We start from the raw sequence: 15,068 nt of genomic DNA on the forward strand, positions 1-15,068 counted from the left end.
CTCTAGGAGCATGTTATGATTTCATTTTACATGTAACCATTTTTTGCTCGCATTCTTACTCACTATCACTGGAATCTCTGTTCTTTGATCATCTCTGTTCTTGTTTTCACTATAAATATACCTAAGTGCTGTGTGTTTTGCAGTATAGAGTATAAGTAATAAAGTATAAAGTCTAAAGTATAAGTAATAAACTGGTGTGTACTGTTCCATTGGGAACAGCAGGCCTGGTAATTCTGTGGGTGTTCAGTGGATAAAGGTCTGGACACTATACGGAACGGTCAGAAGACTCGGGGGTTGGTGTGTGCCTATCACTAACCTGTACAAAGAGTCTGAGGTCTGAGGAGGCCTGGATGGCACTGTTTGTTTTGCCAGAGCCTGGTCGTTTCAGGGAACTGACCCACAGCAGACACAGACAAGATTTCCTCACTCTAAGGGCAGGCGATGGTAAGGTGCCTCGTAACCCTGGGAACTCTTAAGGAGTGTCACACAACTCTATTGGAATTCTCTTTGTTTCTCTCCCTTCCTTCTAATTACCGGCAAGGGTCGCCCTTAGTATGTTGTAGGTCTTTTCGGAATTGCCTCCGGCTGCTTATCCTGGGCAAAGGCATCTCTTGTCCTAGGGTTCGGCTGATCTGCTGCAGGAGAACAGGAAACAACTCTGGGAGCAGCTCCTGCACAGCTTTGCTCGACTGCAGTGCTGACACCACCTCAAAGATGGCACATGTTGCCTGAAAGGAGAGAATGGTAAAAAATGAGCTCTTCCCAACACCATCACACCCTCTCTCCCCTTCTGAGATCTGCTGTATGAAATTCTCACTTCTGCCAGTAACTTGAATGACTGCGAGCAACTCGCTTAACTCGTGGCTCAGTTTCCCACATCTGTACAGATGTGTATGACCTACCAAGGCATGTTGTGAGTCCTAAGGAATATTTGCAAAGCACTGTGAGAAACCTGGTTCAAAGACTTTCTAATTGCCAGATGTTATTAAGTAAATCAGCCACATACTCTAAAACTGCCGTATTTGTTCCACAGACAGCAGAACTGGACTGAGGGAAATAGTACATCAGAGGAGAAGTGCCCACACAGCAATATTATACCACACTTCTAGCTTTCCATCAGCAGGATTGTCACAGGGCAGAGGAAAGCCTGAAAGACGTGTCTGTCATCTAACTTACTGAGAGAGGTTCAGCAGCTGCAAAATGCCTGTCGATTTCAGTCTCTGAGGTGAGGCTGTCTTCTTGGCTTGTTGGAGTCTTTATCTTGTCTTTCAGGACCTGTAGGACTTGAGTGGCAAGCAAGGGGTCTCCCCCCAGAAATCTCCACAGCTCAGTGGTGTAACTGCAATTTAACAGAAGTTACATGTGACCCCTGGACACTTTTGTGGCTCAGACTGAATGCGTCATATTTAAGTAAAGACCAAATTTTTTCCTTGCCAATGATGAGAAAGTTAGGAGTACTGTCCTCCTTTAACGCTCCTCGTGTTTAAATATTGAGTTTCCAGTTACAGAACTAGGTTAAGTGACCTAGTCGTACTGCAGCCTCACCATTAATACTAGACTGCAGAAGGACAGGACACAGAGCGCCAACCTCAGTTCCTGCTTTCCCTCTTCCCAGTAAATATGGAATCATGAACATGTGGCTCCAAAGATCTGGGGTTTGGAAGGCAAGTTGATGAAAGAAAAGCCATATTCCTACTAACTGGATATACAACTATGAGAACGAATATTCATGGCCATCCTATGTCCCCTTCACAAAGGGTGTCCCTACCCTCTGTTTGCCAGAAGCTGGGACTGGGCAACAGGGGATGGATCACTTGACATTTACCTGTTCTGTTCATTCCCTCTGGGGCATGTGGCACTGGCCACTGTCAGAAGACAGGATACTGGGCTAGATGGACCTTTGGTCTGATCCAGTATGGCCATTCTTATGGTCTTAGATTCCAGCACTGATAACTGATAACTCAGTTAGGGATCTTTAAATGAAATGATGGATCTGCTTCCAGTCCAGTTTTAAGTACCCAGGACAGCAACTCTATTCTAGCAGCCACACCCTCACTGATACCAAGCGGAGGTCTGATGACAATATTGGCCCTATTCTTTGTAATTAGCCAGGGATTTGGACTTGAAGCTATCATGCTATCAGGAAACCAACAGCCACTGCTAATTTCCAGAGTCAGGTCAATTCAGGTGTCTAGAGAGGTAGATGTTTCCAACAATATACTCCAGTTATACCAGTAAAGATAGGTCTTTAGGATGTCAAAGCAGCTATTAATTAATGGAAACAGAATGACACTTAATTTCTCTCCGCACCCCACCTTAACATGTTCTTGGACCTTCCTGCAGAAAGACCCAGGCTATTAAACTTTAGGAATTATCCCAAACTCTCTGCTGCTTAAAGAAAGCCCTACATCTCCCAGTAAAGCTGTGGGATCCATGTTTTACCAAGAGGAATGCAATAGGTAGCGGTATATACCTGTCCATCGGCAGACGTTTTGTGAGGAGGCTGGAGATCACTGCCTCTACGTGATGGTGAGCGAGACTGCACACTGCCTCCACCAGGAACTGCCTCAAGCTGCCCTCCTGGATATTAGGCATGCAGCTATATATTTTATTCACGATATCTGGCACCTGGAAGGAACAAAACCAGAAAGAAATGTCTCTTTCTTTCTATCCATTCATTCTACAGAATAAAAACCTTTATTTAGCCATTTAGCCATTTGCTGCTTTTTTAGAAATTCCTCACTTCAAGAAACAAATGTTCAAATATGTCTGCGTAACTTTAACCCACAAAAATTGCCCACACTTGGCTGTAAAAATTAACACTGACACACACATATACATACCAGGTAATTTAATGTGGTGGTGCCCAGCTATGCATTAAATAAACCAGTTTGCATGCACAAAAGAAGGCTTTGCTTGCCCACATTTTGCAGGTGTGATTTAAGCAGCCAAATCCGACCATTTGCGTCGAAGAATGCGGAGTTCATAAACAACCACAAGCACAAAATATGCAAGTGCTTTAAACACAGTGTGCAAATGCCTGGGACTATGAACAGATGACGACCTCTCATAGTCATTCCAAGCCCTTCACATCTTCAAAACACTGTGCAAACATGGCAGTTCTGCTGCGAGGGTTCCCTGTCCTGAGGCCTTTCACCAGCCTTGTTAGAAGATTTGTGGAGTGCTCCTTTCATCTAGCCCTAACGCACTGGGCTCCAGAATAAGGCATATAAATAGTGGATCCCAAAGACACTATAGTTTTCTCCCTCCCTCCTATTCTTAAAGGGTGCGTCTACACAGCAAAAAAATCCCACAGCAGTGTAAAAGTGTAGCTGTTCCTGCTTGGGCTGGAGCCCAGGCTCTGAAACCTGGCAAGAGGGTGGGTCTCAGAGCCCAGACTCCAGACTGACTGGGAATGACCACAGTGCTATTTTTATCCAGGTAGCCCTTAGCCATAGGCCTCCTAAGAACTGGATGATTCCAAGTGCCAATCATTCTGTCTTGTTGTATTTTCCCCAGAGTCTGTTTTTTCAAGCCTTTCTTGGCTGAATACTGTGGCAACAAGCTAGACAAATAACCAACCATCTTCCTTTTCCCTTGGATTATCTCTGTCTACTGTGATTGATTCTGCCATTGCCTATCTTAGGGTAGGAACAGAGATGGAATCGACTATGTCCGAGGGGGAGAAACAGCAAGATTTTTGTTCATTACACATGAGGGCAAAGCTCTAAAAGCCTAGGGTTTAGGCAGAAAACCTCTCCAGTTTCCCGTTTTACCTGGTCCAGCATGGCATCTCCACGCTCCTTCAGGATGATCTTCATCCACAGTCCAGCTGCCGTGACACAGGTGGGGCTAGCAGACAGCATACCATCCAATGTGGCGTTAATAAAGTCTGTGGCCTGTTCTGAAGGAAAGTACCCACTAACAACCTGGGAACAAATCAAAAACAGCAGAGACTGCAATGATGTTTGGCTCCAGCACTTTTAAAAATAGAGGCCTAATATCTCTATGGAAAGATATATGCATCAGCAAATTGTTAATTAGCCTCATGTCTAGCGAGCCATTTGGGATGACAATTCTCTCGACAGTCTAGAGACGACATTTTTGTATTCGACACGAATGAGATCAGGTTAGAGCCAAAGCCTCTGTGGCACAGTTAGCACAACATTTTCTTCCCCAGGACAGAAGCGACTTTGTCTGTACCAAGTGCAAGCTGGTCTCCATATTGGAAGAGAAGGTTCGAGGTCTGGAGAAACAAGTATCGACCCTGCGTTGCATAAGAGAAAATGAAGATTTCCTGGACAGACGTCAGGATATGCTTCTACAGGCACAAGGTTCTGAAGAATCGGAGCAAGTTGCGCAGAGGGGACTGAGGGATGGTGAAGAAAATTGGCAGCATGTGACCTCCAGAAGAAGAAAGAGGAACGTCCATGTACCAGCAATGGAGATACAGGTGAGCAACCGTTTCCATGTTCTCTCCAGAGGTACTAATGTGGAGAGTGGAGTAGATGATACAGTTGAGGGAAGGGAGCAGAGGGAGACTCCACCAATTGGAAGGCATGAGATGCACTGTCCTAGGGATGGGGGTTCCACGACCACCGCTCCCAAGAGAAGGAGGAGGGTGTTGGTGGTTGGGGACTCCCTCCTCAGGGCAACTGAGTCATCTATCTGCCGCCCTGACCGAGAAAACTGAGAGGTCTGCTGCTTGCCAGGAGCTAGGATTCATGATGTGACAGAGAGACTGCCGAGACTCATCAAGCCCTCGGATCGCTACCCCTTCCTGCTTCTCCACGTGGGCACCAATGATACTGCCAAGAATGACCTTGAGTGGATCACTGCAGACTACGTGGCTCTGGGAAGAAGGATAAAGGAGTTTGAAGTGCAATTGGTGTTCTCGTCCATCCTCCCTGTGCAGGGAAAAGGCCTGGGTAGAGACCATCGAATTGTGAAAGTCAACGAATGGCTACGCAGGTGGTGTCGGAGAGAAGGCTTTGGATTCTTCGACCACGGGATGGTGTTCCAAGAAGGAGGAGTGCTAGGCAGAGACGGGCTCCACCTAACGAAGAGAGGGAAGAGCATCTTCGCAAGCAGGCTGGCTAACCTAGTGAGGAGGGCTTTAAACTAGGTTCACCGGGAGAAGGAGACCAAAGCCCTGAAGTAAGTGGGGAAATGGGAGGAAACACAAGCAGGAGAGTGCAAGTGGGGAGGACTCCTGTCTCAGACTGAGAAAGCGGGACAATCAGCGAGTTATCTTAAGTGCCTATACACAAATGCAAGAAGCCTGGGAAACAAGCAGGGAGAACTGGAAGTCCTGGCACAGTCAAGGAACTATGATGTCATTGGAATAACAGAGACTTGGTGAGATAACTCACATGACTGGAGTACTGTTATGGATGGATATAAACTGTTCAGGAAGGACAGGCAGGGCAGAAAAGGTGGGGGAGTTGCATTGTATGTAAGAGAGGAGTATGACTGCTCAGAGCTCTGGTATGAAACTGCAGAAAAACTTGCGAGTCTCTGGATTAAGTTTAGAAGTGTGAGCAACAAGGGTGATGTTGTGGTGGGAGTCTGCTATAGACCACCAGACCAGGGGGATGAGGTGGACGAGGCTTTCTTCCGGCAACTAGCAGAAGTTACTAGATCGCAGGCCCTGGTTCTCATGGGAGACTTTAATCACCCTGATATCTGCTGGGAGAGCAATACAGTGATGCACAGACAATCCAGGAAGTTTTTGGAAAGTGTAGGGGACAATTTCCTGGTGCAAGTGCTGGAGGAACCAACTAGGGGCAGAGCTCTTCTAGACTGCTGCTCACAAACCGGGAAGAATTAGTAGGGGAAGCAAAAGTGGATGGGAACCTGGGAGGCAGTGACCATGAGCTGGTTGAGTTCAGGATCCTGACACAAGGAAGAAAGGAGAGCAGCAGAATACGAACCCTGGACTTCAGAAAAGCAGACTTTGACTCCCTCAGGGAACTTATGGGCAGGATCCCTTGGGAGAATAACATGAGGGGGAAAGGAGTCCAGGAGAGCCGGCTGTATTTTAAAGAATCCTTATTGAGGTTGCAGGAAAAAACCATCCCAATGTGTAGAAAGAACAGTAAATATGGCAGGCGACCAGCTTGGCTTAACAGTGAAATCCTTGCTGATCTTAAACACAAAAAAGAAGCTTATAAGAAGTGGAAGATTGGACAAATGACCAGGGAGGAGTATAAAAATATTGCTCAGGCATGAAGGAGTGAAATCAGGAAGGCCAAATCACGCTTGGAGTTGCAGCTAGCAAGAGATGTTAAGAGTAACAAGAAGGGTTTCTTCAGGCATGTTAGCAACAAGAAGAAAGTCAAGGAAAGTGTGGGCCCCTTACTGAATGAGGGAGGCAACCTAGTGACAGAGGATGTGGAAAAAGCTAATGTACTCAATGATTTTTTTGCCTCTGTCTTCACGAACAAGGTCAGCTCCCAGACTGCTGCACAGGGCAGTACAGTATGGGGAGAAGGTGACCAGCCTTCTGTGGAGAAAGTGGTGATTCAGGACTATTTAGAAAAACTGGACGAGCACAAGTCCATGTGGCCGGATGCGCTGCATCCGAGGGTGCTAAAGGAGTTGGCGGATGTGATTGCAGAGCCATTGGCCATTATCTTTGAAAACTCATGGCGATCGGGGGAGGTCCCAAATGACTGGAAAAAGGCTAATGTAATTCCCATCTTTAAAAAAGGGAAGAAGGAGGATCCGGGGAACTACAGGCCAGTCAGCCTCACCTCAGTCCCTGGAAAAATCATGGAGCAGGTCCTCAAGGCATCAATTCTGAAGCACTTAGAGGAGAGGAAAGTGATCAGGAACAGTCAGCATGGATTCACCAAGGGCAAGTCATGCCTGACTAACCTAAGTGCCTTCTATGAGGAGATAACTGACTCTGTGGATGAGGGGAAAGCAGTGGATGTGTTATTCCTTGACTTTAGCAAAGCTTTTGATACGGTCTCCCACAGTATTCTTGCCACCAAGTTAAAGAAGTATGGGCTGGATGAATGGACTGTAAGGTGGATAGAAAGCTGGCTAGATCGTCGGGCTCAACGGGTAGTGATCAATGGCTCCATGTCTAGTTGGCAGCCGGTTTCAAGTGGAGTGCCCCAGGGGTCGGTCCTGGGGCTGGTTTTGTTCAATATCTTCATTAATGATCTGGAGGATGGCGTGGACTGCACTCTCAGCAAGTTTGCAGATGACACTAAACTGGGAGGAGTGGTAGATACGCTGGAGGGTAGGGATAGGATACAGAGGGACCTAGACAAATTAGAGGATTGGGCCAAAAGAAACCTGATGAGGTTCAACAAGGACAAGTGCAGAGTCCTGCACTTAGGACGGAAGAATCCCATGCACTGTTACTGACTAGGGACTGAATGGCTAGGAGGCAGTTCTGCAGAAAAGGACCTAGGGGTTACAGTGGACGAGAAGCTGGATATGAGTCAACAGTGTGCCCTTGTTGCCAAGAAGGCTAACGGCATTTTGGGCTGTATAAGTAGGGGCGTTGCCAGCAGATCGAGGGACGTGATCCTTCCCCTCTATTCAACATTGGTGAGGCCTCATCTGGAGTACTGTGTCCAGTTTTGGGCCCCACACTACAAGAAGGATGTGGAAAAATTGGAAAGAGTCCAGTGGAGGGCAACAAAAATGATTAGGGGGCTGGAGCACATGACTTATGAGGAGAGGCTGAGGGAACTGGGATTGTTTAGTCTGCAGAAGAGAAGAATGAGGGGGGGATCTGATAGCTGCTTTCAACTACCTGAACGGGGGTTCCAAAGAGGATGGATCTAGACTGTTCTAAGTGGTACCTGATGACAGAAGAAGTAGTAATGGTCTCAAGTTGCAGTTGGGGATGTTTAGGTTGGATATTAGGAAAAACTTTTTCACTAGGAGGGTGGTGAAGCACTGGAATGGGTTACCTAGGGAGGTGGTGGAATCTCCTTTCTTAGAGGTTTTTAAGGTCAGGCTTGACAAAGCCCTGGCTGGGATGATTTAGTTGGGAATTGGTCCTGCTTTGAGCAGGGGGTTGGACTAGATGACCTCCTGAGGTCCCTTCCAACCCTGATATTCTATGAACATTGTACTAGATATGCAGGAGGTAAGTTTCCAGTTTGTATTCTCTTATATACACTGCATCTTTTTACAACATATAAAATGAAGTAAAGAGAGGCATGCACACAAATATAGGCTAAGGCAAACCCACAAAGTGACAGAATGAAGACTGGGTGGTTTCTCAGCTTGATGTTCCACTAACACAGTTTTTTCTCGTGGATGGCTGGATAGGTACATGTGTGCACAGCTGCGTGCGTATTTTCATGTGCGTGCAGCATTCTGTGGAATCTGTTTTTTACATGGCATTCATAGCACACATCTATGAAAAGCATCTTGCTGGTTACTAGCAATGAATGCCCCGCTCCCACAGCTCACTCCAAGTACGGAAAGGCATCATGAAAGCGTAAATGTAAAATGAATGGTGCCCAGTCACTAGAACATCCGCACAAGCTTTTTGAGTCAGTTACCCTGGCCATTTTGGAAGATGCCTGAAACAGAGCCTCAGGGTCTGGAGCTGTTAGTGCTTCACGGAGACATCTCAGCTCCTCCGCCACTGACCCCAGGTTCATGGACTGGCCTGGAGTGGAGAAAAGGAGAAAAAGTACTGTAACGATTAATGAAACTGAACCTCTACTGCATGGATATTCATACAGAAGGATCCATGTGCTATGCTGTTATCAGCATAGTGTAAAATCTTGGCTCCATCGAAGTCAATGGCAAAACTCCTGTTGACTGTAATGGAGTCGGGATTACACCCTAAATGTCTGAAAGTTAACAGTAGTGGTATGCTATTGTGAATGATACAGGATTGAACAAGCACTGTATTCAGCTTGGAGCAGCTTTCTGGGTGTGTCTGGTTTCAGTAGCCTCTCTGCTCTCAGTATTTAAATCTAATCTCATAATCAAGTACAACTCATGCAGGTAGATCTGAGGTTCCAATGTAGAGGTGAATCCCTCCACCAAACTCTCATTGTAAAAGAGATGGGGCTGGACAAAACCTTCGGCAGGAAACCCAGGCTCATCAGTCACTTCTAAACAATGCTGGGATTTCTATGTTGTACATTCAAAGATTGGAGTCCCTTCTTCTGTTTCTGAATCACCAACACTGTTTTTAGGACTGATTAATAATTGGAAATAGGGTGACCAGATGTCCCGATTTTATAGGGACAGTCCCGATTTTGGGGTCTTTTTCTTAAATAGACTCCAATTACCCCCCACCCCCTGTTCCAATGTTTCACATTTGCTGTCTGGTCACCCTAATTGGAAATGGCCTTAAACGATAACCAAGCTCTATCCCTTTACATCTAACCATTAGGTGAAAAGAATATCCTACTCTTTCACAAAGGGGAAAATGGCCTACACTTACTCCAATAGCTTTGAACGCTCATGACAGAGGGCTGCTAGAAGAACTTTTTGTTTAAAGAATTATTCCAGGAAACCCCTCCAATACAGTCAGTGGCAGGGTAAAGAGAATGAAAATGTTTAGTACCAAGGGCTTGTTTACATGGAGATAGTCAAGAAAGCTAATCCAAATTAATTTTCAAAATGCATTAGTTAAACTTCATTAAACTCCTATGGGGACACACTTATTTAGAATTAAAGGGGCCTTATTTCAGGTTAGTTTAATTCATGTAATTCACTAAAATTAATAAGGGCCATTTTAATTCAGAATCAGAGCATCCACACATGTGTTTAATGCCACTTTAAATTTACACCTTTAGTTCATTTGGATCAACTTTCCTTAGTTGTCCCTGTGTAGAGAAGCCTTAAGGAATTTAGCAGTTATCTACCTGTATGCAGACCATTTATTATTTGTACAGTTCCCAAAAGTGTGCTAGGCTCTTTACACGTCATAATCTTCTCTTCTAATGAGGTATTTACAAGATGCCCACCATTCTGTTATCTAAATGCCAACAGACAGGACAGAAAGAACTAGACAGGCAGAAAAATGGACATTACAACAGTGAAAGAAGGTGAAGAATTACTTATACCTGCTAATGGTCTCCTCACCTTGTATACAGAGAAGGCAGCTGATACAGTCAACCACCCACTGACGGGACGTGGCCAGTGAATCACAGCTGTATGGTGCTATTAGTCCAATCAGAGATCCAAACTGATTAAAAGTTTCCTGAGTCTAATTAAAAAAGAATGAAGAATGAACGTTCTCCAGCTGTACGAGACTTCACTTGCCATCCTTATTGTTGATACCATAACTGCGCCCTGTGTTTTTGGGGAACCAGGGCGCAGTATCTAGCCAGTGTGACTCATGAAGGACACCCCCCACCCCCGTCTGTTTGAACCAAAACCGATCAGAGAAAAGGCTTGCAGAGAACAATGAAGGGTTTGGGGAGACACACCTAGACCCCTCCTGACAAGGGTCACAAGATTAAGACATCTCCATTTGCATACAGAATGAAGAACAGAGACAACTCCCCTAGCCTCATCTGCATGAAAGATGGAATAGGGATTAGCATAAAGAATGAAGAACAGAGAACCACACTGAACTCTGGGACCAGAAAAGCAGGGACGCACTGCATCATGGGAATCCCTGCTCCAGATGCTAATGAACCTACGCCTGCACACACCCAGCTCAGCAATTATCAGACCAATTCTAGTAATAAATCTTTGACTGATATCCCAAAATACTGAAGCAGCCTAGTTGCCTTGTGAGCTCCCTGGAAGAAAACAACACCCATAGCCAAGAGTGATCAGCTCCTATTGTCTAGTCTAAAGAAACCCTTGAGCCATCAGTTTACCCATAAACAAATCTAGTGTTCTCCCTTGAACCATTGTATTTTCTCTACAAAACCCCCGAACTATGCCCAAGTAAGGGTTCTGATGTATAGACCCAAACTCTGCATCAGTTCCACTGGGATTCCATCTCCTGACTGATCGTGCTGGGGGCTCTGCCTGTCTCCAGCACTCAGGACCCTGAGCTACCACCATCACCTGGGAACCCCGACCAGTTCAAGCCTCATGGAGTGAGTGAGATCCCTCTCTCTCTCTCTCTCTCTCTCCCCATTTTCTTTTCTACCTCAGGTATTAACCTTTAAAATAACAAGGAGTCTGGTGGCACCTTAAAGACTAACAGATTTATTTGGGCATAAGCTTTCGTGGGTAAAAACCTCACTTCTTCGGATGCATACTTTCACTCTATGCACTTAGTCTTTAAGGTGCCACCAGACTCCTTGTTGTTTTTGTAGATACAGACTAACACGGTTACCCCCTGAACCTTTAAAATGTAACTGTTATGTTTGTTTAGCCCTCCTTGTGTAGTTATCACTATTATTCAATAAATAACTTTTATTGTTCAGCTGATTGCTTCTCTCTCTCTCTGAATTTTACTCTTTTGTGTTTTTAGCTTCCCCCATTTACTCTGCAGCAACGCTTCAAGTACCTAAGCTAAAGATCCCTGTAGTGCCCAAAAATACGGTGGGGTTTGCTCATCAAGTGTGTTACTCCCAGTACAATTGTAATGTGAAAGTGTGATAGGGATGTGTTAAACTTGGGGCACATAAGGGGGGGCAGCTGAAAGTGCTGCTTAACCCAATCAATTGAGTACAGGGACATATGAGGGGATCAGCTGGGGAGTGCTGATTGACTTGCTCTGCTAGTGTGTGTGTGTGTGCGTGCGCGCGCATGTTCATCTAGTTCTAGTTATTAGCCCTGGGGAACCTAGGTCCTGCAGGGTAGCTCCATTGGGAGCTCCATTGGGAGGGGACTTGTAGAAGGAAGGAGTAGAGCTCCATATGAACACACAAGTGACATAAGCCCCACATTAATAAAATTACAGGAACCTCCCCCCCCCCCCAGAAGAGTAACCCTAATCAATGAGCCTACCCAAAGTAACGGGCACATCCGGTAACATTGTGCCTCTGATTCCTGTACTGAACTGGGTAATGCACATTGGAAAACATAATCCCAATTGTACATACAAACGGATGGGGTCTAAATTAGCTGTTATCACTCAAGAAAGAGACCTCAGAGTCATTGTGTACAGTTCTCTGAAAGCATCTGCTCAACATGCAGTCAAAAACGCTAACAGCATGTTAGGAACCATTAGGAAAGGGATCGATAATAAGACAGTAAATATCATTATGCCACTGTATAAATCTACAGTACCCCCACACCTTGAATACTGTGTGCAGTTTTGGTCATCTCATCTCAAAAAAGATATGTTAGAATTGGAAGAAATACAGAGAAGAGCAACAAAAATTATTAGGCGTATGGGACAACTTCTCGTACAAGGAGAGATTAAAAAGACAGGGACTTTTCAGCTTGGAAAAGAGACGACTAAGAGGGAATATGATAGAGAACTATAAAATCATGACTGGTGTAGAGAAAGTCATTAAGGAAGTGTTATTTAGCCCTTCACATAACACAGAATCAAGGGGTCACCCAATGAAATTAATAGGCTGCAGGTTTAAAACAAACAAAAGGAAGCATTTCTTCACACAATGCAGTCAACCTGTGAAACTCATTGCCAGGGAGATGTTGTGAAGGCCAAAAGTATAACTGGGTTCAAAAAAGAATTAGATGAGTTCACGGAGGATAGGTCCATCAATGGCTATTAGCTAACATGGTCAGGGATGCAACCCCATGATCAGGGTGTCCCTAAGCCTCTGACTGCCAGAAGCTGGGGCTGGGACTGTCCAACAGGGGATGGTTCACTTGACAATTGCCTTGTTCTGTTCATTCCCTCTGAAGCATCTGGCACCCACCACTGTCAGAAGACAGGATACTGGGCTAGATGAACCATTCTTCTGGGGGATCCAGGATAACCACTCTTATGTTTTATGTTCTTAGCTGATTAAATAGAAATTCAGCTTTAGCATCCTGGGAGCATAAGAACCAAGAATGCATTTGTGACACTGGCAGACCAGTCAAGCTGTGTATGACCCATAATAACTTAACAAGAGGCACTTCTACTGTATCAAGACAGGTTTCAGAGTAGCAGCCGTGTTAGTCTGTATCCGCAAAAAGGACAGGAGTACTTGTGGCACCTTAGAGACTAACGAATTTATTTGAGCATAAGCTTTCGTAGACTACAGCCTACTTCATCGGATGCATAGAATGGAACACACAGAAAGAAGATATTTATACATACAGAGAACATGAAGAGGTGGGAGTAGCCATACCAACTGTAAGAGGCCAATCAATTGAGATGAGCTATCATCAGCAGGAGAGAGAAAAAAACCTTTGAAGTGATAATCGAGATGACCCATAGAAGGTGTGAGGATATTTTAACATATTTCAACATGAGGAAATAGACAGTTCACTTGCATGTGAATTTCAAAGAGATGTATTAGACTAGCAATCAGCAACTCATTCAAAAATGAACACTAGTTGCTAAGTGTATTTGTCTGTGTTTATCTATACCCGGTTAGAAGTTTCACAATGTAACCAAATTAGCTTGTAGATGCTAATTCCCTTTCATATCTTAATTGCCTTAATTATGTATGCAAGGTCTTCAGTTAACCTGAAAATCAAAGATGTAAGACACTTCAGGAAACCAATAATTTCTACATTATCTTCAGCTTAACTATCTGTGTTATAATGGAAGAACGGCTAATTACCTTATGTGAATGAATGTAACTAGTTTACTGTGTATGCACAGGAAATAGAAGATTATCTTCAAAGCAAAGTACAACAGGCAATCTGCATTGGGGGAAGGTCCTTCTGTGACAATTTCTGTGAGGTAGGCTTGTCAGCCTGCTAGAATAGCTATAAAAGAGAAGGCTTGGGCCTGATCCTATCATCTCTAGTCTGCTTAAACTTTGAACAGGGAAAGTGTAAGTCGTAGGACAGAGATTTTCCAAATAATCATTTGGAATAACCTGAAAAATGCATGGAAAAAACTAACAGACTTTACATCTAAGCTGCCTTTGGATTCTGATCTGTTGGGATGATTCCAGAGAGACTTTTACAAGACAGCAGTTTATTCCATCACTGTTGTGATCCTGAACTATGAACATTGAAAGTCACTTGTATGGATATTGATCTTTTAACCATTTGTAACTCTCTTCTTTCTTTTAACAATAAATCTTAGATTTAGTTATTAAGGACTGGCTGACAACATGATATTTGGGAAAGACCTGAGATTCACATTGACCTGGGGATAAGCATCTGGTCCTTTATGATCAATGAACCTCACATATGTGAATCAGGTTTTCAGTAACCCCTCACTAGATTAGATATAGAATATCAGGGTTGGAAGGGACCTGAGGAGGTCATCTAGTCCAACCCCCTGCTCAAAGCAGGACCAATCCCCAGACAGATTTTTACCCCACTTCCCTAAATGGCCTCCTCAAGGATTGAACAAGAGATGTTAAGAGTGACAAGAAGGGTTTCTTCAGGTATGTTAGCAACAAGAAGAAAGTCAAGGAAAGTGTGGGCCCCTTACTGAATGAGGGAGGCAACCTAGTGACCGAGGATGTGGAAAAAACTAATGTACTCAATGATTTTTTTGCCTCTGTCTTCACGAACAAGGTCAGCTCCCAGACTGATGCACTGGGCAGCACAGTATGGGGAGAAGGTGACCAGCCCTCTGTGGAGAAAGAAGTGGTTCGGGACTATTTAGAAAAACTGGACGAGCACAAGTCCATGGGGCCGGATGCACTGCATCCGAGGGTGCTAAAGGAGTTGGCGGATGAGATTGCAGAGCCATTAGCCATTATTTTTGAAAACTCATGGTGATCGGGGGAGGTCCCGGATGACTGGAAAAAGGCTAATGTAGTGCCCATCTTTAAAAAAGGAAAGAAGGAGGATCCGGGGAACTACAGGCCAGTCAGCCTCACCTCAGTCCCTGGAAAAATCATGGAGCAGGTCCTCAAGGAATCAATTATGAAACACTTAGAGGAGAGGAAAGTGATCAGGAACCGTCAGCATGGATTCACCAAGGGCAAGTCATGCCTGACTAACCTAATTGCCTTCTATGATGAGATAACTGGCTCTGTGGATGAGGGGAAAGCAGTGGATGTGTTATTCCTTGACTTTAGCAA

Source organism: Emys orbicularis, chromosome 19 (genome assembly GCF_028017835.1).
Source record: "Emys orbicularis isolate rEmyOrb1 chromosome 19, rEmyOrb1.hap1, whole genome shotgun sequence".
In the NCBI taxonomy this organism is placed as follows: domain Eukaryota; kingdom Metazoa; phylum Chordata; order Testudines; family Emydidae; genus Emys; species Emys orbicularis.